The following is a 23,628-nucleotide window of genomic DNA, read 5'->3' as shown; positions in this document are numbered from 1 at the left end:
CAAGAAGTCCGATCAGGACTCTGTCTCGATGCCTACGGATATGACGCCTACACTATGCCTGCAGATGTGGGCGGCGGAGGTACGGCGATTCTACTGCGGGAAGGGATAATGGCCACTGATGTCTCCTATTTACCGTCGGCCCGGGGGGTCGCACTCACGATTGGTACAGTACGTCTGGTGAACTTATATGCTCCTTCAGGCACCGGCAAAAGGAGAGAACGGCGCACCTTTTTTGCCGAAGATATAGCCCCGCTCTTCCAGGGCAATACCGACCACTTGGTAGTAGGCGGCGATTTTAATTGTGTGCTCCGCCCATCCGACCAGGAGCCACACTATACCACCTGCCCGGCACTCCAGGCACTTGTACAGGACTTGGCCTTGTTGGACACCTGGATCATCCAACACGGCGACCGTCGAGCACACACCTACTTTACTAGTCACTCCGCGAGCCGTTTGGATCGAGTCTACGTCACCCGCGGCCTACGATCGGCCGTTGTCGACGCTGAGATGTGGCCGGCAGCGTTCACGGATCACCTCGCATATGTGTGTACTCTCACCCTTCCCCGCCAGCGCGTCCGCCGAAGTAGGGGTCCGTGGCGCCTCAATGTGGCCCTTCTTGATGAGATAAATTGCAGACGCGCAGTCGAGTCCACATGGAGCACTTGCCACCGGCGTTTACCCGCCTACCGTTCTGTACTTCAATGGTGGTTACGGTGTGCAAAACCCGCACTGTGCCGAACATTAGTCAGCTATGGACGCGACCGAGCGCGCTGGTATACTGCGACTACTGATTTTTACTATACTGCGCTCCGCGAACTGGCTGTACAACCGCCGTCGCCAGAGCGACAATCAGCAGTACAACGCGTCAAGGCACAATTGCTTCGTATCAACGCCGTACGTCTTGCGGGTGTGCGGGTGCGAGCGAGGACGAGTGATGATGTTCGTGGTGAACGACCTTCCCTCCACCATATCATTCAAGAACGCAGAAGACGCAAGAGGCAGCTCATTACCGAGGTTGAGACGGAGGACGGGCGACGCGTTGACGCACAAATGGATATCGTCCGAGTGTTCACACAGTCATATAAACTTCTTTACGAGAGGGAGTCCCACATGAATGTAGGGGTCAGGGAAGTCCTATCTGACCTACCAGTCTCTCGGAACCTACAAGATGATGCTACGCTCTTGTCGGCGGTGACTTTGGAAGAACTGCGAGAGGCTCTGTTGCGTGGCTCTCCCAACAAAACGCCTGGCCCTGACGGCCTCCCTCTTGAATTTTACAAGCGGTTCTTTGATCTCATGGGCCCAATGTGGGTCAGGATGTACAGTGAACTCCTGGACGCCGATTTTCAGGTACCATCTGACTTTACTGAGGGTCTCTTGATCCCTGTGCCCAAACCCGGCGGAGGCCGTCGCCCTCTTGATTTTCGCCCGTTGACAATGCTAAACACTGACTATAAGCTGTTGACACGCATGCTCCGTGAGAGGCTCAAACCTACAGTAATGGCGGCCATTCACACTGATCAAACCTGCCTGGGGGGCGACACTAATGTGTTTACGACTTTAAGCACCTATAGAGACGTGGTGGCGCTCATGCAAACTTGCCGCCTCCAAGGCGCTCTTGTTGCCCTGGACTTCGACCATGCTTTCGACCGCGTTAACCATGGTTTCCTGCGTGCTGTTATGGAACACATCGGTGTCCCGCGTCTGACGACGTCTGTTGTGCTTCGATTGATCCATGGGGCTGTCACGAGGATTATGATCAACGGCTGTCGGTCCGCCCCCGTCCGTGTCAACAGGTCCGTCCGGCAGGGTTGTCCTCTTTCTGCCATGCTCTTCGCCGTTGCCCTCGAACCAGCTCTTCACGGACTACGGCGACGCTTAGAAGGACTTACCCTCCGTTCCGTAACCTTTCGATGTGGTGCATACGCCGACGATGTGATGTTCTTAGCACGGTCTGGTGACGAAATACACACGGCGTTTTCCTGGCTCCACCAGTATGGGGCGGTGGCAGGCAGTGTGCTCAACCTTCGGAAATCACGCTACATGGAGGTAGGACGAGGAATGCCTGCAGGTCTGGCCGTACCTCTGACAAAGGTCCCGATGCTCAAGTGTTTAGGGATATCACTCCATCGACAAATACAACGCACGGCGGCCTTTATGTATCGTATGGTCTTACGACGACTCCGTTTAGAGGCTCGTCTCAATAAATTCAGATCATTGAACATTTTGCAACGCGCCCAATACGTTAATGTGTACATAGCTTCTCACCTTAACCATTACGCCCATGTACTGCCGATAACGGACACGATGGCTTCCAGGATACAGGCAGTGTTTGGACACGTGGTGAACGATGGTGCTGTTTTCAAGATCCGTTTTGTTACGCTTACTTTACCCTTCGACAAAGGCGGTGTTGGACTCACTCACGTCAAGCACAGAGCGCTGGCACTGTATCTCCGTTCCATGAGGCGACTCTGGCTTTCACCAACAGCCAGTCTCCCAGGCCTACTGATTGAAGAAGTGGCCCCACGTACGCTGTACCCACCGGTACCAGTTGGACATTTATCGCCCTCGTTGTCACACATTCGAACGTTTTTCGTAGAGCATAGCTATGTGTTGCGGGTTATATCGGAGACACGGAATCCGACAGCGAAGACTTATTATAGTGCTCTCCAGCACTGGACTCCGGATAACGACATTGTACGGCGCCACCCTACGGTCGACTGGCCACGAGTATGGCGAGCCATCCACGCGCCGTTCCTGTCTACTTTCGTGCGGTCGACGTGGTATGTGGTCGTTAACGAGAAACTTCCAACCCGACAACGGCTGCATGCCATTCACCTAATTGACGACCCTGTGTGCCCCCGTTGCACGACGTTAGACACGGACGAACATAGACTGAACTGTGGCCCCGCGCGTGAGTGCTGGAAACTGATCCGCCAGATCCTGGCTTTCCTGCTCCGCCGCCCCTACGTTTCGATTTTACCCCAAGAACTCTTTCATCCCGACGCTGTCTATTTCCCTATGACCCGGATGAATGCGGTTAATTGGGTACGAGGAATGGCGATACACTACATATACCGCGATGGAGACAAAGACGTCCTCGATTTATGGTACTATATGATCGACGAGTTTCTGGTCTTAACGAACAGACAGGATTACCGGAACCTTTTTGCGAACTATTTGGGTTCGTCATTCATGGACCCACCACCCAGCTGGGGTGTGCCGCGTGTGAGAAGACATTAACTTGTAGATGTGATCTTCCACGATTCCCCTATGGTAACAGAAACAGTCTCTGACTGTGTGCAGCGGCCCCGGGCGCTCCAACGATTGGTGGCTGGTGATGTCCAATGCAATGACGACCGCCCGTTCCTGGCCGCCCGCCTAGCAATGTGACCGCGGCGAGCAAGATGGCCCTTTTTAGTTCACTTTATTGGAAACCTTTTGCGCATGGCTGCCTTGTTTTTTTTATGCATTCTCAAAAAAAAAAAAAAAAAAAAAATGTAGTTAGTAGTTTGTGAAATAAGCATTGTAGGCTGTGATTATATTTTTGTTGAGCTTAATAATTAGTGTGTGTAGAAACACCATTTTCTTTAAGTATTCATTGACATATTTCTGTACATGTTATTTGCATAAGTGCCTTAGTACAACTTCAGTTTTGTGGCTTTGTCATCGCATTTCCATGAAAGTAACCAAAAAGATGGGAGGTTATTTTATGCACAGACTGATTTTTTCTTTTCTTTTTTTTGTAATATTTTTATTTTCCATTTGAAGTGTAAAATTTGAGCTTAATTGTTATGATCTGCACCACAAAGATGAAGCTTTGTAAGACTTTTCCCAATAAGTTGTTTTCTTGTGTACTATTTTGTAACTGAATCTCATTTGTATTAAAAAATAAATTTTGTACTATGAAAAAAAAAAGTATTCCCTCGAGTGTAAAAAAAAAAACAAAAAAAATGATAGAGCACTTGCCTGCGAAAGCCAAAGGTCCCGAGTTCGAGTCTCGGTCGGCCACTTAAAAAAAAAAAAAAGAAAAAAAAAAGTTGGTAGAGCACTTGCCTGCGAAAGGCAGAGGTCCCGAGTTCGAGGCTCGGTTGGGCACACAGTTTTAATCTGCCAGGAAGTTTCATTATACTTGCTGTTGGTTTAACACTTACTCTGTTATCTCAGTAATTAAGTATTTTTGGTACAAAATTAAAGGAATACAACATATAAGAATAATTCGAAAGAATTTTCATTTATTTAAATAAATTTTTAATAATTCAACTGTCTATAACATACATATATAAGACTTCATTATATCAATAACTGTGTTATATACACACCCCCATCATCATCACTATCTTGGACAGTTTTCAGCCTCTGGTCGGGTCTGTTTGGAACATAAGCCTCTCCATCGTCTTCTGTCTTGCCACCATGTCTCCATCTTCACCTTGGTCCAGTCTTCTTTCTTCTGGCCGCATTCCTCCTATATTGATAAAATTATTTACCAAATGATATCATTTTCTTTGTTGGGTAATCTTCTGATTCATGTTATTGCTCTTCCTCAAATGGTTCAAATGGCTCTAAGCACTATGGGGACTTAACATCTGAGGTCACCAGTCCCATAGACTTAGAACTACTTAAACCTAACTAACCTAAGGCCTAAGGACATCAGCCCGCAGATGTGGCCGAGCGGTTCTAGGCACTTCAGTCTGCAACCGCGCGACCACTACGGTCGCAGGTTCAAATCCTGCCTCGGGCATGGATTTGTGTGATGTCCGTAGGTCAGTTAGGTTTAAGTAGTTCTAAGTTCTAGGGGACTGATGACCTCAGATGTTAACTCCCATAGTGCTCAGAGCCATTTGAACCTAAGGACATCACACACATCCATGCCAGAGGCAGGATTGGAACATGCGACCGTAGCAGCAGCGCGCTTAAGGAATGAAGCGCCTAGAACCGCTCGTCCACAGCGGCCGGCTTGTTCTTCCTCTTCCAAGTTTCCATGAAGAAGTATGTTGAAAGAATGAAGATAATTTTTATTACTCAGCTACTAACACTAATAGTCAATGAAACGTATTCTACTTTTTTTCTTGAAAATATAAGTATTCAGTTTATCTTCCATCAAGTGCATCGCTGTAAAATGTTAACTGAGTCCACTAAACTTTTTTTAAAAAAAAAGTTATTGGGGCTCCAGAAGGTCATAGAACTTTTTTAAAAAAATTCGCGAAGCAATTCAGCAATTTCTCTCTGTTGAAGTTTCTTGATAAAATATACATTGAGAGTAAAAACCCTCGGCCAACGAAAGTACAAGTTTTTCGAAGTGATGTTGTCATCCTTACAATTAACAAAATGGAAAAAATTATTTAACAGCATGGTAGCACAGCTCTTTCCGCGGAAAATAAGCCTAAAAGCGTTATTGTAGGACCATACACTGAGAAGCTAGCCAATTATCGAGAACGCCTCTTTTCTCTAAAAATCTATGTATCTCGAAAAAAATAATATTTTCTAATTTTTCAAACAAGTAGTTTTTTGACTTGCCGTAGGCTACACTTACAAACACTTACAATAACTAGCAAGTATGTAAATATGAAAGTTAACGAGTTATAGTGAACTCGATTTTCACGGTTTTTTCAATATATCTCGAAACTTAAGAAAGCGATCGATATTTATAAAAACGCAGTTGATAGATCTTTTTGAGCTCTAAACTTTTCTTATTCAACATTTTCCGATCGGAGCTATAATTCTTTACTTTTTAAGAAAAGCCGTTTCTCCAAGTTTGGGAATTACTTGGTCATGTTCGCCATCTCGGATCAAGATTCATCAAAAAGACCTATCATTGTAATTTAATTTGGTAGATGCCCATATTTTTTTTGTTTTCAGGTAACAGTTTTTGTAATCACTTCTCCCTAGTGCTTGGACTATTACTCTGTCCCAATTGCGCAGCTCAGCTGTGCGGCAGCTGATACCCATTCTTCTGAAAAATGAGTTTCCGATTTTCTTGCTGAAAAAATACTGTATATTAATGAATCAAAGCTACGTCAACTCTTGGAGTTCGTTTTTCGGCAGAGTTTCTCCTTTTGCTTTAAAAAATTAAAAATCACATCGGTTTTGTGCTTTCTTCTTCACTATAATATAATACCTCTCATTCAATTCTGAGGAAACTAATAGTCACATAAAATTGATTTTTTTCGTATCTTAAATTTTCACATCATACCTTGATGACGAAGTGACTAATTTTTTTATATTCGTCATAGTTATTGTGATATTTAATTGGTACTTAGGCTATCATGTATAATTTAAAACGTTTAATATTTAATTGGTACTTAGGCTATCATGTATAATTTAAAACGTTTACCATTGGAAAATGTGGCCGCTGGCTGCTTTGCGTTTGGTTCATTTTAGATGATACATTGCTGTGTACGAAATGGAGCTAACATAGCCGGCCGGAGTGGCCGAGCCGTTCTAGGCGCTACAGTTTGGAACCTACGGTCGCAGGTTCGAATCCTGCAGGCATGGATGTGTGTGATGTCCTTAGGTTAGTTAGATTTAATTAGTTCTAAGTTCTAGGCGACTGATGACCTCAGAAGTAAAGTCGCATAGTGCTCAGAGCCATTTGAACCATTTTTGGAGCTAACATACTGAAATAGTATTTAAAGCTGAAACGAAAGCCATCTTACGACAGTATGGAGAAAACAGAAGTTTAAGTATTTCATCCGAGCGCACTGGTGCTAACACACTGCCTGAGCGCGCCACATTATTTATGGCACTTGTGGTGTATTGAGTTTCGACAGTTCTTTTAATATAGCAACACCTGCATCTGTATCCTAAAACGTAATATGTTTAATGATGGCAGCTGTTTCACAAACGGCAATATCGACTTGAACTAAAGGAGGTTTTCGTCGTTGTTATCTTGTTGATCCTGTCACAGAATTTTAATCTTCTTTCTCTCTAATTCGAGCAAAGCATGTAGCTACGGGGCACAGTCATTCTTTATTTTCTGGACGATCCGCGTATATTACAATAAATTTTTGGTTGAGTGGTTCGCCCACAGTATCAATTAAAGTGACTGCACATTTAACATAATAAGAAAAATATTTTGTTTACCTTACCTGTGCTCGAATCATTACGATATAAGTTCAAACGACGCATTAGTCTTCTGGGAAGTGACCAGCTTTTTCCACAGCAGCTACCCAAAATTATGTATCTTTAATAGAATTTGAATTATAGGGAACCTATGAAAAATTCTAATCAATTAATTAAAATTGGTAACTAAACAAAGAAATGTCCATTATACTTGTCCGGGCTGTTATGCCGTGGTCGGTTGATGAATTTGGTCTCAATTCCCAGTCAGTAGCGAGCCAGTGGGTGTGTTGGACCTTCTATCGACCTACGGACCCCCTTGAAGATGTCTCCCGCAGTCGGAGACGAAACGTTGGGAATTGAGACAAAATTCATCAACCGACCACGGCATAACAGCCCGGACAACTATAATGGACATGATATTTCCGGCCGTGAAAGTCTACATCTTAGTAAACAAAGAAAACTTGTGATCTATGAATGTGTGCTTACGTTAGCTACCACGTGCTGCCATGCTGTTCGTGTATCTGTATTACATTATTAAATAATCTGATTTTATGTAAAGAACTGATTCATTCACCTCTCAATGTCTAATCAAGTACATAAATAAACATGTAAATAGCTCATTCAATTTATCTCTATGAGCCCTTTCTCTTGGTAGATCCATCTTCTCTGTGGTTAAATTACACTACTGGCCATTAAAATTGCTACACCAAGAAGAAATGCAGATGATAAACCGGTATTCATTGGACAAATATATTATACTATAACCGACATGTGACTACATTTTCGCGCAGTTTGGGTACATAGATCATGACAAATCAGTACCCAGAACAACCACCTCTGGCCGAAATAACGGCCTTGATACGCCTGGGTATTGAGTCAAACACAGCTTGGATGGCGTGTACAGTTACAGCTGCCCATGCAGCTTCAACGCGATATCACAGTTCATCAAGAGTAGTGACTGGCGTATTGTGACGAGCCAGTTTCTCGGCCAACATTGGCCACACGTTTTCAATTGGTGAGAGATCTGTAGAATGTGCTGGCCAGGGCAGCAGTCGAAAATTTTCTGTATCCAGAAAGGCCCGTACAGGACCTGCAACATGCGGTCGTGCATTATCCTGCTGAAATGTAGGGTTTCGTAGGGATCAAATGAAGGGTAGAGCCACGGGTCGTAACACATCTGGAATGTAACGTCCACTGTTCAAAGTGTTGTCAGTGCGAACAATAGGTGACCGAAACGTGTGACCAATGGCACCCCATACCATCACGCCGGGTGATACGCAAGTATGGCGATTAAGAATACACGCTTCCAATGTGCGTTCACAGCGACGTCGCCAAACACGGAAGCGACCATCCTGACGCTGTAAACAGAACCTGAATTCTTCCGAAAAAATGACGTATTGCCATTCATGCACCCAGGTTCGTCGTTCAGTACACTATCGCAGGCGCTCCTGTTTGTGATGCAGCGTCAAGGGTAACAGCAGCCATGGTCTCCGAGCTGATAGTCCAAGCTGCTGCAAACGTCGTCGAACTGTTCGTGCAGATGGTTGTTGTCTTGCAAACGTTCCCATCTGTTGACTCAGGGATCGATACGAGGCTGCACGATCCGTTACAGCCGTGCGGATAAGATGCCTGTCATCTCGACTGCAAGTGATACGAGGCCGTTGGGATCCAGCACGGCGTTCTGTATTACCCTTCTGAACCCACCCATTTCATATTCTGCTCATTTGATCCCGACCAATGCGAGCAGCAATGTCGCGATACGATAAACCGCAATCGCGATAGGCTACTATCCGACCTTTATCAAAGTCGGCAACATGGTGGTACGCATTTCTCCTCCTTACACGAGGCATCAAAACAACGTTTTACCAGGCAACGCCGGTCAACTGCTGTTTGCGTATGAAAAATCGGTTGGAAACTTTCCTCATGTCAGCACGCTGTAGGTGTCGCCATCGGCGCCAACCTTGTGTGAATGCTCTGAAATGCTAATCATTTTCATATCACAGCATCTTTTTCCTGCCCGTTAAATTTCGTATCTGTAGCACGTCATCTTCGTGGTGTAGCAAATTTAATCGCCAGTAGTGTATTATAAATGTCGTTAAAGGTACTGTAAAAAGTAAATACAAATTCCTTTTTGGCTCCATAACGAATTAAAGACATTATCTGCATAGTCAATCTATATACACTCCTGGAAATGGAAAAAAGAACACATTGACACAGGTGTGTCAGACCCACCATACTTGCTCCGGACTCTGCAAGAGGGCTGTACAAGCAATGATCACACGCACGGCACAGCGGACACACCAGAAACCGCGGTGTTGGCCGTCGAATGGCGCTAGCTGCGCAGCATTTATGCACCGCCGCCGTCAGTGTCAGCCAGTTTACCGTGGCATACGGTGCTCCATCGCAGTCTTTAACACTGGTAGCATGCCGCGACAGCGTGAACGTGAACCGTATGTGCACTTGACGGACTTTGAGCGAGGGCGTATAGTGGGCATGCGGGAGGCCAGGTGGACGTACCGCCGAATTGCTCAACACGTGGGGCGTGAGGTCTCCACAGTACAACGATGTTGTCGCCAGTGGTTGGCGGAAAGTGCACGTGCCCGTCGACCTGAGACCGGACCGCAGCGACACACGGATGCACGCCAAGACCGTAGGATCCTACGCAGTGCCGTAGGGGACCGCACCGCCACTTCCCAGCAAATTAGGGACACTGTTGCTCCTGGGGTATCGGCGAGGACCATTCGCAACCGTCTCCATGAAGCTGGGCTACGGTCCCGCACACCGTTAGGCCGTAATCCGCTCACGCCACAACATCGTGCAGCCCGCCTCCAGTGGTGTCGCGACAGGCGTGAATGGAATGACGAATGGAGACGTGTCGTCTTCAGCGATGAGAGTCGCTTCTGCCTTGGTGCCAATGATGGTCGTATGCGTGTTTGGCGCCGTGCAGATGAGCGCCACAATCAGGACTGCATACGACCGAGGCACACAGGGCCATCACCCGGCCTCATGGTGTGGGGAGCGATCTCCTACACTGGCCGTACACCTCTGGTGATCGTCGAGGGGACACTGAATAGTGCACGGTACATCCAAACCGTCATCGAACCCATCGTTCTACCATTCCTAGACCGGCAAGGGAACTTGCTGTTCCAACAGGACAATGCACGTCCGCATGTATCCCTTGCCACCCAACGTGCTCTAGAAGGTGTAAGTCAGCTACCCTGGCCAGCAAGATCTCCGGATCTGTCCCCCATTGAGCATGTTTGGGACTGGATGAAGCGTCGTCTCACGCGGTCTGCACGTCCAGCACGAACGCTGGTCCAACTGAGGCGCCAGGTGGAAATGGCATGGCAAGCCGTTCCACAGGACTACATCCAGCATCTCTACGATCGTCTCCATGGGAGAATAGCAGCCTGCATTCCTGCGAAAGGTGGATATACACTGTACTAGTGCCGACATTGTGCATGCTCTGTTGCCTGTGTCTATGTGCCTGTGGTTCTGTCAGTGTGATCATGTGATGTATCTGACCCCAGGAATGTGTCAATAAAGTTTCCCCTTCCTGGGACAATGAATTCACGGTGTTCTTATTTCAATTTCCAGGAGTGTATTAGAAGAATCGTCTAGGTGAGCTCTCGAAGTTGGTGTGCCACGCTCTGCTGTAAGTATTGTGATCTCTGCTACAGGTGCACAAACGCGTACAGTTGCCGGCTGCTAATTTGCACGGCCTTGTAACGTCACGTCTAAAACAGCGAGTTTGTGAGTCCCACGGGCGCAGAGTGGCTCCTGCCAACCTGGCCTCCAGAGTCCCGGCCTGGAGGCTGACAGTGCTGTGGTGCTCCAGACGGGCTGCCAAGCTCAGCAAAAAGAAACCACCCGTGGTCTCTTTCCTGTCTGTCGTGTCACAAAGCCAACTGCATTTGAAACGATGCGCAATAAGATTAATGTCACAACTGCTATTTCACCCGCAGTAAATACTCCTTATATTTGAGAAAAGCTCTTCATGTCATGGCATTGATTAACTAATAGAATTAGCTCATGATTGCTTTGGCCGTATGATTTTTAAAGCTAATAAAATTCTAAAGCTTAGCTTTTTTGTAATGTGTATCTCTTAAATTTTGTTTCATGAATTTGTTGCATGATGAGAATGTTCAGTTCACAGTATGGGCTTAGGATTCTTAAATAAGAGCTGTGAGTTCAGAAGCTTGGCTGGCGTTTGACGTAGACTGTGAACAGAGCGGAGATAGCAAAGCAGCAGTCACGTGAAGCTGGTACCCGAATCATACATTTTTTCACAGCTCTTCACAGATGTGCTACAGTTCTAGAGTTCTCTGTACAAAATTTGAATATTTCTGCAGAATATCGCGTAGAAAACAATATTACTCGGGTAAATAACCTCTAAAAATTATTTGCGACTTTGCGAGAAAAAATTATAATCACAGCCTTGAATAGCTCCCCAAGAGTTCTGCAGACGACCCCAGTGACTTTTTTTGTGCAGATGCGATAACTGCAGTAGTGAGAGAGTGAAGAGAATTCTTCTGTCATCGATCACTTTAAATTCTGACCAGCCGAGAAAACGTTTCAATAGTCGGTTGTGAACTCTGCAAGATCCATAAGCTATTTTATATTTATGTGACAAACCCCAATTCTAGGGCTATATTTTATTTTTGACACATGGATCTATGCCGGAAATTGTAAAAACGGCGATGGTACATTAGTCCTTACTAATGTAAAATTGCTACCTTCTGAAGAAGACAAATTTATATTTGTCGAAACCTACGTAAAGGATTTCTTTATCCATTGCAACTGGTCGGCTGTGTATAATTTTATTACGTGAAACCGTTGCTGTTGTGCAGCTATGTTTAAAATATCGTTTCAGTTCTGGTAGACTTTACATTTTTATAGTATAAATATGAGTTACACTAGAGCGACGCCTGCACAAGGGTGCCGACTGAAAGAGCATAACCACACTGTTCAAACGAGCGTGAGTAGTATTGCTGCGTACTCGTTAGCTCCTTCTTAGTTAACATGTTCTTTGTCGTCCGATTGTTATCTACTTCTTTACGAATAAGCTTTAAAGACATGTCTCCTAATCTTCGCCATTTCTATTCACAGAATTTCATGATTTTCTTTTGCCTGAAAAATATTCTGGAGCTGGTGTGTGGTAATTATCGTCTTCCAAACGTGAAAATGAGTTTGCGCCCCCTACAGTAAATAAATTAAAAGAGGTCCACGAATTGTTACCACAGCATCTCCATAGAGCCTTAGACTCTAGAACGCTTCGCATTCCAAATTAAATGTACGTTATGACAATAATTAAAGGCGCTGCAGTATCTTCCTCTGCCATTACTTTACTTTAAACGGTTAACTTAAATTAGGCAACGAAACACTATGTAATCTTGCGCAGTTTGCTAACGAGCTGGGGGTCGGACCGTCCTGCTACCTGAGGACATTGTTTTCAGAGTTCGAGTAAAGGCTTAACTGATCATTTTCGGTAGAACTCTTGAGGTGCTATCCATAACTGTAAACAGAACTGTTGTACCAATTAGTTTTTTTATGTACCATAGTGAAAGTGGGTCACATATTATTGCATTTATAAACCACTATCTGCACAAGAAAATTTCATCAGGGCATTTGTAGAACTCTTGGGGACTATTCAGAACTGTGATCATGATTTTTTTTCGGGAACTGGTAAATGATTTCTTTACGAGTTTAAAGTTTTCCGGGTACTATTGTTTTCGTCTCGAAATGTTGCAGAATTTTCTAATTTTGTACGGAGAACTGTAGAATGATAGCATGTGTATGAAGAACTCAGAAAAATGAATATTTCAGGGAAGTCGGGTGCCAACTTCGCTTGACGGGCAGCTGCGAGGTGGATCTCCATAAGCGTGGTCGGCTCTGAGCACAATGGCGGTCGGTCGCAGGTGTCTCACTGTAGCCACCTGCACTGAAACTCACATGAAAGGAAAAGTTGTTTATCTCAGTAGTACAAAGCACAAGTCAAACTCAGCCCTATGATAGAAACGACATCTGTGATGAGCTACAAAAACTCTAGTGGGTGGAGTTATAACAAGTACAAACGCTCTGATTGGGCGGAAAGAAAAAGTGTGGCCACCAGCTTTGAGGTAGGCAAATTGTGGACAGAGCAACTAGCTTCTTCTCTTGAAGAAAATCGTCGAGTGTTTGAGAAAGACGACTCATGCCAAGCTGAGAAGATTGCGAGATTCATTATGTGAACACTTGTTCACAGACTCGTCTTAACTCATAAGGAGTTAAATTGCAGGGTCTCCTATTATGGAGAATCGCACCGAGGACTGACAGTTAATGCTTACGAACAATTTGAGAGCAGCGACATACGTGCTATTCCAACCAAATAGCGTGTACAATGCCAATTAACTAAGCTAGGGAATAATTAGGAGTCGCAGCTTCACCGAAGACGTAGGAAATGTATACAACTGGTGTTTAACAGTCGAGGGAGATTTAGAATAAATTCTCAGGTTCACAGTTCGTGCCGATAGCCGCCACTGACGTAAGGTAAACATGCACACTGGCGCTACGCCAGCAAGTGAAATTCAATTGACACTCCGAACTACGGTTGTCTCCATCTCTCCTAATTTTGTACAGTGAACCATCACCTGTAATTAAACATATTCACGATTGTCGGGCTTAATTGAAGCAGAAATGTGAGCTATTCGATCTAATGAAAAGAATTATCAGCCACTGTAGAGTGCTTTATACTCTTAAGTTATGGAACTGTTTTAATTGTGTACTTCTTTTTGATTGCTATTTGCTGACCCGCATTCAATTTTGGGTACTGTGTGCGCTGGTGGCTCCACTGCTTCCCATGGAACGTAAACCTTCGAAGGAATGTCTCTACTACTTTTCTGCATCGAGCGCTCATTTCCATGCACTGCTCAGATAGTATCCACTATCACAGTTAAAGATCTTCTCGCTCGTTCTTATTGTTTTAAGCAAATGTAGTATTTCTATTCTATTAACTGTAAACGTCTATTACAACAAAGTACTTTCGATCATGAACATGGTGCAATATCACCAACTGGTTCAAGGCACAATGTATCTCCCACTTCAATGAATGCTTAAGATGACCTAAAATAATAAAATGGTGGTGAAATTTTAGTGGTCATTGAGATAAATGTCTATCATAGCTATTAACCATTTAAATTAATTATTTTGTGCATCTGTAACTGGAATAACATTTAATTATGACCAAATCAATTTACTTTTTGGTGAAACAAAACAAAGATAGATCTACGAAATTGAAATAATTGCCCCTTGCTCCTGTAACGATAGCTAGCTATACTCATATCATAATAGGTTACGTTTGATGTGAAAAAAACTCACGTTAGAAAGTAAAGACCAGAAATATAAGATTGGCTCGAGGTACATGCCAACTCAAGATACAAGCCTCTCCCCTACGCTAGACTTCATTCGCTCAGTCGGTGTGTGCTTGACAAAACCTGTAATAGACAGCTGGTGCCGTCTTAAAGGCAAGAACACTGCGTGGATGACCCACTCTTATGGCTGTAGATCCACACTTTGTGAAGATCGTTATTTTGACAAATGAGAATATGAGTACTTCATAATTGTAGGAACATGTGATAATAAATTCAGCCGGCCGCAATGGCCGAGTGATTCTAGGCGCTTCAGTCCGGAACCACGCGGCTGCTACGGTCGCAGGTTCGAATCCTGCCTCGGACATGGATGTGTGTGATGTCCTTAGGTTACTTAGGTGTAAGCAGTTCTAAGTCTATGGGACTGATGACCTCAGATGTTAAGCCCCATGGTGCTTAGATCCCTTTGAACCATTTGAATAAATTAAGACCAATTGAAACACACATGTCACAGAAAAGGCTACCCAAACAGTAGCAACAACAATACACAGTTTACCCACACCCCTCCCCCGCTGGTGCGAACACAGTTGTGTAATTTTCAAATGCGAACGATCGTAAAGGTGTCGAATGGCATTCTGCGATAGATTTTCCCAAGCATCTTGCGCCTCCTATTGCAGTTCAGTAATGGTTCTTGGAGAACGAGTATGTTCCCTCTTAATCGTGTCCCATACGTGTTCATTTGACGAGAGATCTGATGATATTGCTCTCCCAGGCAGTTGTAGTGCTCCACGAAGAACATGTTGCATCACTGCAGACGCATGTGAATGTGCATTGACCTGCCGAAAAAGCATATCACATTCCTGTCGAAGAAATGGCAGTAGCACGAGGATAAAAGCCTGTGCAATGTAGCAGCCACTGGTTACTTTACCCTGTTGAAACACCAAATGTGAGCGCGAGTTTTAACTAATGACCCCACACACAATGAAGTCTGAAATGGGAGCTATGTGTAGTGAGCGAATGCACTCTGTAATACGCAGTTCACCAGTCAACGCGATACACGTGTTAAGTCCATCACTCTCATGCTGACAGAGCTACGGTCGCAGGATCTGTGTGATGTCCTTAGGTTAGTTAGGTTTAAGTAGTTCTAAGTCTAGGGGATTGATGACCTCTGATGTTAAGTCCCATAGTGCTTAGAGCCATTTCAACCATTTTGAACCATACTGACAGAACCCACTCATTACTGAAGACAACAAATGGTTCAAATGGCTCTGAGCACTATGGGGCTTAACATCTATGGTCATCAGTCTCCTAGAACTTAGAACTACTTAAACCTAACTAACCTAAGGACATCACACAACACCCAGTCATCACGAGGCAGAGAAATGAAGACAACAGAGAGCCATTCCACTCTCCAGTCAACTCTTCCACGACACCAGTGTAGCCATGCTTGGGGGTGTCGTGTTGTAACACGGCAGGTGCAACATGTACCCAGATTTCGTCCCTGGATTACGTTCGCTATACTACGTGAACCTCCAGAACCTGGTCTACAGGTGTGAGAATGTTCCACAGACCACTGTTCAAAGCACAATACACACCCAACAAGTGTATCAATCTAATGATACGTCCATCCAGCTTCCCACAGGCAAAGAATGCAATAGTGTTCAAATGGCTGACGTTGTTCAGCAGGAGTACGTACTTGTCAGTGGAGCATAGTTGTACTCTAGAAGGAATATAACAAATACTGTTCACCTCTTAACTCAGAACAGTTACTGCCTGCAAAGTCAAAGCACAGGGTGCACAGACAGGCCACCTGAGCGTCAGCTGATTGCCTACGAGCATGACAAATGAATCACTAACACTATAATCCTTTAGTATCCACATATTTTACCCTAGCGCCACTAAACACAGTCCTTAGAATGTCGCATTTCTTTTTCCGGTAGTGTGTGTTTGAATGGTTGGACAGTGATTTGAGTCTAGCTCTTCCCAAATGTAAAAGAGAATATGTACAGTCTTAGTACAACACATTACTTCCTACACTTATTCCAGTGACCAACAGAGAGTGACCCTGATGTGTGCCAGTTTGAGGTTTCCAGGATAGCAACAACGCGAGAGGAAATCTTTTCTCTCCCTTTGTCTATCTGGTTATGTGGGAAGGAATTCCCACGTCCTTGTTCCTTTTTCGTTCTCCTTCAGCATCGCTCCCCCATACGCCCTGTTATGTGTATTTATACCGGAGCAGAAGCCACTTATTCCTGCAAAGATACTAATACCCTGTCATTTTATTGTGTGTTAGAAACCTGAATTTTTAAGCTATGAGGTAAATGTGATTCTTTATGCACCAGGAAACAAGTTGGAAACACAAGCTGACCTCGTACTTTTAACAGAATAAATCCCGACACACACTCGCCTATATTATCTAAGCGCAACGAAATTAGATCGTGCATGACTTCTGTTCAAACATTAAATGATAAATAATTCAGCAAGAAACTGATTAAGAACTGAATAGCTTTTTCGTTTTTGGCTTTTACGGTGTGTTATATGTATAATTGCAGATATTTTTATTGGTGACTGAGGGCAGTGTACTGACCACATTACGTCAGTTCATTTGCACACCAGTATTTTCAGCTGTTAGGAGTAGTATGTTTATAGGTTGCATGCGGTAACAATACTTATTTCCCTCTGGGCAGCAGGTCAGGTGTTGAAGGGTGGATGCGTGGACACAAAACGGTTCGTCTACACTGACAGGTGTAGTGCACTTAGTGGCGCAGTTATGACCATGCAGAAAACATCAGGTAGTAAATTAAGTGACATGTTTCTAGGAACGCCGTTAGAATCAGAGAAAAAACAACTAACACACTGAAGTAGGTACATATTAGGGTACCAATGACCACAACATCTGCACTCATACCCTCAGCACCGTGTAGGTTCCAGCAGTGCATATCCCTTCGGATATGTAATTACTGATTCTAATCATGAAAGAATAATTCAACCATTCAGATCAGCACACAAGTCGTATTTCCATCTAACTTCTCAGTGTAGTGCCAATTCACTCCACAGCATACAGAGAAAGTGGAGCTCGTCTGTAACAGCAGCCGTTGACTTACCTTTCTGCATCTGAAAGCCAGTTTCGTGCAAAGAGAAAATACTTATTGATAATCTTTTGAAATGGCAGACTTAGTGGATTGCCTCTTATGAATCAGAATATTCACATGCCATAATTGACACCAATAACTAATAGCAATATGGCGGGTAGGAATGTCAAATAACAAAGAATATCATTAATATATAGGTACCAAAGAAATGCAGTCGATTTACGTGTCTACGTCGGTCCTCAGAGCACTAAATGCAAAACTCCACCCCAATAAGCGTAATCGAAAGAATATGTTCTCAAATCACACATTTAAACAAAGCAACGTTACTTTTAAAGTTTCGGAGCGGCTGACGGCTTTGAAACTACAGCACCACAGATTGAAAAAATTCGCTCCTGTAATCAGCATCCATTTAAACAAAACTGAGCAACCTACGAGTTTCCATTTCACCAAGCGAATTGATATTGACCCAAGCCTCAGTGCAGATTAATCGCGACTAAACTATGCAAAAATTTAGAATCCACTCCCAGAATAACTTAACATATCGCTTAACATTCACTACGGTAGGTAATGGAATTGGTCTCAACCGATTTCTTCACCGTTGTAGAAACTCAAATGCAGCTCGCAGCTACCAAAGCAAGTCTTCCTCACAAATCAAGCAAAATTCTAACCAGAGACATCACAAAGAACGGAACACACCAGAACTCCTACAGCACGTTCAAACAAGGAACACCTCATGGCTTCAAGAACCGCGAAAGGTTCCTATTGGTTGAGAGCCAAATGGAACTCCTGAAGATGCAAAATGCCACAGTGGGCATACAAAAAGAATGGTCAAAGAGTTTATTTCGTTCTCATTTGAATGACTTCGAACGTGGAATGGTAGTTGAATGCCACCTCAGTAACAAATCCGTCAGAGATATTTCAACCCTTCTAAAGCTACCCAAGTGGACTATAGGTGATGTGATTGTTAAATGGAAAAGTGAAGGAACAATCACAGCTCAACGAAGCAAGACCAGATCTCACTGACGGACAAGGACCGTCGAGCATCGCGGAAGGTAGTTGAAAAATTAGCATTAAATCAGCGGAGTAATTGCGAAAGCTGGTTCTAAAACTGGGATGAAATCAGCGGACGGAATCACGTGAGAGCTACAAAGTGCTACTAACAGTACAGTTACCACAATGACTGCGCATAGGGAGTTGAAAAGAATTGGGTACAATGATCGAGCAGCTCCACACATGTCTGTAGCCAAAGCTGAGCGACGCTTGAGGTGATGAAAAGAGCGATGCTACAGTACAGTGGATGACTGGAAGCGAGTTATTTGGAGTCGTGGTATACTGTTGTGGCAATGCGATGAAAGGGTTTGCGTTCGGCGGATTCGTGGAGAACGTTATCTGCCATCATGTGTAGTGCCAACGGTGAAGTACGGAGGACGTGGTGTTGCGGTGTGGGGTTGTTTCTCGTGCTTAGGGTGTAGTCCCCCTACTGCGCATACGTAAATGTTAATTCTGGAACGTATGAGCACACCTTACAGCACTGTGTATTGCGTACAGCGGAGAAACAGTTCGGAGACGATGATTGTTCGCATCATCATGAGAACGTACATTGTCATAAAGCAGCAGCTCTGAAGAAATGGTTTGTGGATAATAACATTGCTCAAATAGACTGGTCGGCCCAGAGGCTCGATCTGAATCCGTTGGAACATCTTTTGGATGAGTTAGAGCGTCGACTTTGCTCCTGACCCCAGGGTCTGTTCATCACCACGTACTTTGGTTTCGCCTCTTGAAAGAGAATGGTCTGCCATTCCTCCACAGACAATCACGTACCCCGCTGAAAGCGCCCGCAGCCGTGTTCAAGCTACCATGAAGTCGGAGGGTGGACACACTCCATATTACTGTCCACCAGCAGCTGTCCGGATACTTTTGATGAAATAGTGTATACTACCAAAACGGTGAAGAAGGCATTCCCAGTTTCAAGGTGTACTTTCCTTTGACTTCACGTTTTCGATAGCGTCAAGACGGTGATGCATACACTACTAAAATCAGTACCCGAAGGAAAGGAGATAAAAAAAAAGAAAAATCTGATTACAGAGAGTCTTCTTTACACGTAAATTAAATACAGTGAACTGCGTTGTTCCTTAATTTAGGAGCGATCATGATGAAGTTTCTGTAGCATTTTTCTTTGTTCAATGAGTGATGCCTTGTAAGACTGTTATTATACTTACGTGCCACTCACATCCAGTTCCTTAACACTAAGCTGTTAAACTGAAGCGCCAAAGAAACTGGTACAGGCATGCGTATTCATATACAGAGATATGTAATCAGGCAGAATACGGCACTGCGGTCGGCAACACCTATAAGACAACAAGTATCTGGCGCAGTTGTTGGATCGGTTACTCCTGCTACAATGGTACGATATAAAGATTTAAGTGAGTTTGAACGTGGTGTTATAGTCGGCGCACGAGCGATGGGACACAACATCTCTGAGGTAGCGATGAAGTGAGGATTTTCCACTTGGACCATTTCAGGAGTATACCTTTAACATCAGGAATCCGGTAAAACATCGAAGCTCCGACATCGCTGCGGCCGGAAAATGATCCTGCAAGACGGGACCAACGACGACTGAAGAGAATCGTGCAACGTGACAGAAGTGCAAAAGTCCAATCCTTCCGCAAATTGCTGAAGATTTCAGTACTGGGCTAGCGTTCTCGCTTCCCGCGCCCGGGTTCCCGGGTTCGATTCCCGGCGGAGTCAGGGATTTTCTCTGCCTCGTGATGACTGGGTGTTGTGTTATGTCCTTAGGTTAGTTAGGTTTAAGTAGTTCTAAGTTCTAGGGGACTAATGACCATAGATGTTAAGTCCCATAGTGCTCAGAGCCATTTGAACCATCAGTACTGGGCAATCAACAAGTGTCAATGTGCGAACCATTCAGCGAAACATCATCGATATTGGCTTTCGGAGCCGAAGGCCCACTCGTATAACCTTGATGACTGCGCAACGCAAAGCTTTACGCCTCGCCTAGGACCGTCAACACCGACGTTGGACTGCTGATGATTGGAAACATGTTGCCTGGTCGGACGAGTCTCGTCTTAAATTGTATCGAGCGGATGGAGGCAACCTTGTGCATCCATGGACCCTGGATGTCAGCAGGAGACTTTTCAAGCTGGTCGAAGCTCTGTAATGGTGTAGGTCGTGTGCAGTTGGAGTGATATGGGATACGCCTAGATACGACTCTGACAGGTGACACGTATGTAAGCATCCTGTCTGATCAGCTGCATCCATCCATGTCACTGTACATTCCGATGGACCTGGGCAATTCCAGCAGGACAATGCGACACACCACACACCCAGAATTGCTATAGAGTGGCTCCACAAACACTCTTTTGAGTTTAAACACTTTCTCTGGCCCCCAAACTCCCCAGACATGAACATTATTGAGCATCCAGAATGAGATTTTCACTCTGCAGCTGGGTGTGCGCTGATATGAAACTTCTTGACAGATTAAAACTGTGTGCCGGACCGAGACTCGAACTCGGGACCTTTGCCTTTCGCGGACAAGTGCTCTACCAACTGAGCTACCCAAGCACGACTCACGCCCCGTCCTCAGAGCTTTACTTCCACCAGTACCTCGTCTCCTACCTTCCAAACTTAGCCGAAGCTCTCCTGCGAACCTTGCAAAACTAGGGGGACATGGCTCAGCCACAGCCTGGGGGATGTTTCCGAATGAGATTTTCACTCTGCAGCGGAGTGTGCACTGATATGAAACTTCCTTGCAGATTGAAACTGTGTGTCGGACCGAGACTCGAACTCGGGACCTTTGCCTTCCGTAGGCAAGTGCTCTACCAACTGAGCTACCCAAACACGACTCACGCCCCGTCTTCACAGCTTTACTTCCGCCAGTACCTCGTCTCCTACCTTCCAAACTTTAGAGAAGCTCTCCTGCGAACCTTGCAGAACTAGCACTCCTGAAAGAAAGGATATTGCGGAGACATGGCTTAGCCACAGCCTGGAGGATGTTTCCGAATTAGATTTTCACTCTGCAGCGGAGTGTACACTGATATGAAACTTCCTTGCAGATTAAAACTGTGTGCCGGACCGAGAATCGTACTCGGGACCTTTGCCTTTCGCGGGCAAGTGCTCTACCAACTGAGCTACCCAAACACGACTCACGCCCCGTCTTCACAGCTGTACTTCCGCCAGTACCTCGTCTCCTACTTTCCAAACTTTAGAGAAGCTCTCCTGCGAACCTTGCAGAACTAGCACTCCTGAAAGAAAGGATATTGTGGAGACATGTCTTAGCCACAGCCTGCCAGGAAGTTTCATATCAGCGCACACTCCGATGCAGAGTGAAAATCTCATTCTGGAAACACCCCCCAGGCTGTGCTTGGGTATCTCAGTTGGTAGAGCACTTGCTCCCGAAAGGCAGAGGTCCCAAGTTCGAGTCTCGGTCCGGCACAGAGTTTTAATCTGCCAGGATGTTTCATTGCAACGTGCGTTTCAGAAGTGATCTCCACTCCCTCGTACTCTTACGGATTGACGGACAGCCCTGCAGGATTCATGGTATCATTTCCCTCCAGCACTACTTGAGATATCACTCGAGTCCATGCCACGTCGTGTTGCGGCACTTCTGCGTGCTCACGGGGGCTATACGCGATATTAGGCTGGTGTACCAGTTTCTTTGGGTCTTTAGTGTATATGATCCATGACGGCGTTATATGAAACCAAATACTAAAAATGGACAAACTGGATGTAAGAGTATGCGAACGAAACTGACTGTAGTCCTTGAACTAGAGAAAGTGAATTACGAGTTCATATTTACAATACACAAGTTTATGCTTATTGACCCCAGATAATTACTTTGGTTTTTTTTATTTCCTTAAGAAACTAGGCTCTAAATGAAGAAATCTGTTTCTTTCTTGAACATATTTCACGTACAAGGCCTGTGCCGATGACATTCGGTGGGCAAAGTTGTCTTCTTGGCGTGTGCCTCAGAACTCAATGCGGTTTGATCCCTCAACCGACGGCGAACTGAGCGGGGCATTTAGTCTGCTGCGGGGCATCCCTCTGCTCGTCAGACGACAGAGCGGGGAACAAGCAGACAGAGTTCAGTGCCAGCAGTGTGAGTCACTTACATAAAGCAGGCGAGGCAGGATGTGGTGCTCCTGGCCGGCGGCCAGACCGGCCAACACATGCCTTTTTATTCCCCTCCCAGTGAAAGTTCGCTGCCCCACCCCATCTGCTGCCAGGATCATTACCTGGCTAGAAAATCAACACCACGTGTATTTTAAGCCTCCGTACTCTACACGTCGACTAGACACATCGACTACAAGACTGTCCCCAAAACGTCTGTTTTCCACACGTCGACTGCAGTTAATCGTTCTGTCCTGGCTCACCACTCTCTGAAAGGAGTCAGTATCCACGCTGAGAAACAGAAAACTGAAATATTCTAACCCAACGCTGTATTTTGAGACATATTTCGTAATCAAAAGTTTTGACTTTCTCGTAGGTACTAATGTTGAGAGGTCTGGAAAAGTACTCCACAAACCCATTTTACATGTAATTTATGACCATTTTCGAGACTGGTTTCACCCATTGCTGCAAATAAGTCTTACTACTGGTGATGGTTGAAATGGCTCTGAGCACTATGGGACTTAACATCTGTGGTCATCAGTCCCCTAGAACTTAGAACTACTTAAACCTAACTAACCTAAGGACATCACACACATCCATGCCCGAGGCAGGATTCGAAACTCCGACCGTAGAGGTCGCGCGGTTCCGGACTGAAGTGCCTAGAACCGCTAGACCACCGCGGCCGGCTACTATTGGTGAGGTTCACGCTTCGTGTAGAAACACGATTCTCGTATACTGTGAAACAGGGATCTTTAAATTTAGATTTGTGTTTCCTTTCCCCAAGACTATCCACACAGATTTTATTTTTATAAAATTTAAGCCACTGTGCTAATTATTATTAAATGAACGCCCATCATGCAGTTATACACACAACAAATCAAGTATTCGTAGCCTTTTAATCGGCACGTTCCATGTCATTCCAATCTTTTGAACATGAATTGACAAACGAAGTTGTGATTGCAGGCTTTCTCGGCGCATTCCAGTGATGAAATATTCTCGGGTGA

The 23,628-nt window shown here is 44.9% G+C and overlaps 1 protein-coding gene and 1 non-coding gene across 4 annotated transcripts in view; one reads left to right on the top strand and one right to left on the bottom strand.

Moving 5' to 3' along the window:
• LOC126298763 (uncharacterized) overlaps positions 1-23,628 on the top strand; it is a 367,391-nt gene that overhangs the window by 278,908 nt on the left and 64,855 nt on the right. The window lies entirely within an intron of this gene.
• Positions 21,281-21,355, bottom strand: Trnap-cgg (transfer RNA proline (anticodon CGG)). Its single transcript has one exon. It is a non-coding gene; the product is annotated as a tRNA-Pro (tRNA).

Source organism: Schistocerca gregaria, chromosome X, assembly GCF_023897955.1.
Source record: "Schistocerca gregaria isolate iqSchGreg1 chromosome X, iqSchGreg1.2, whole genome shotgun sequence".
Lineage (NCBI taxonomy): Eukaryota > Metazoa > Arthropoda > Insecta > Orthoptera > Acrididae > Schistocerca > Schistocerca gregaria.
The sequence above is the reverse complement of the archived record's forward strand: the minus strand, read 5'-3'. Positions and strand labels throughout refer to the sequence as shown.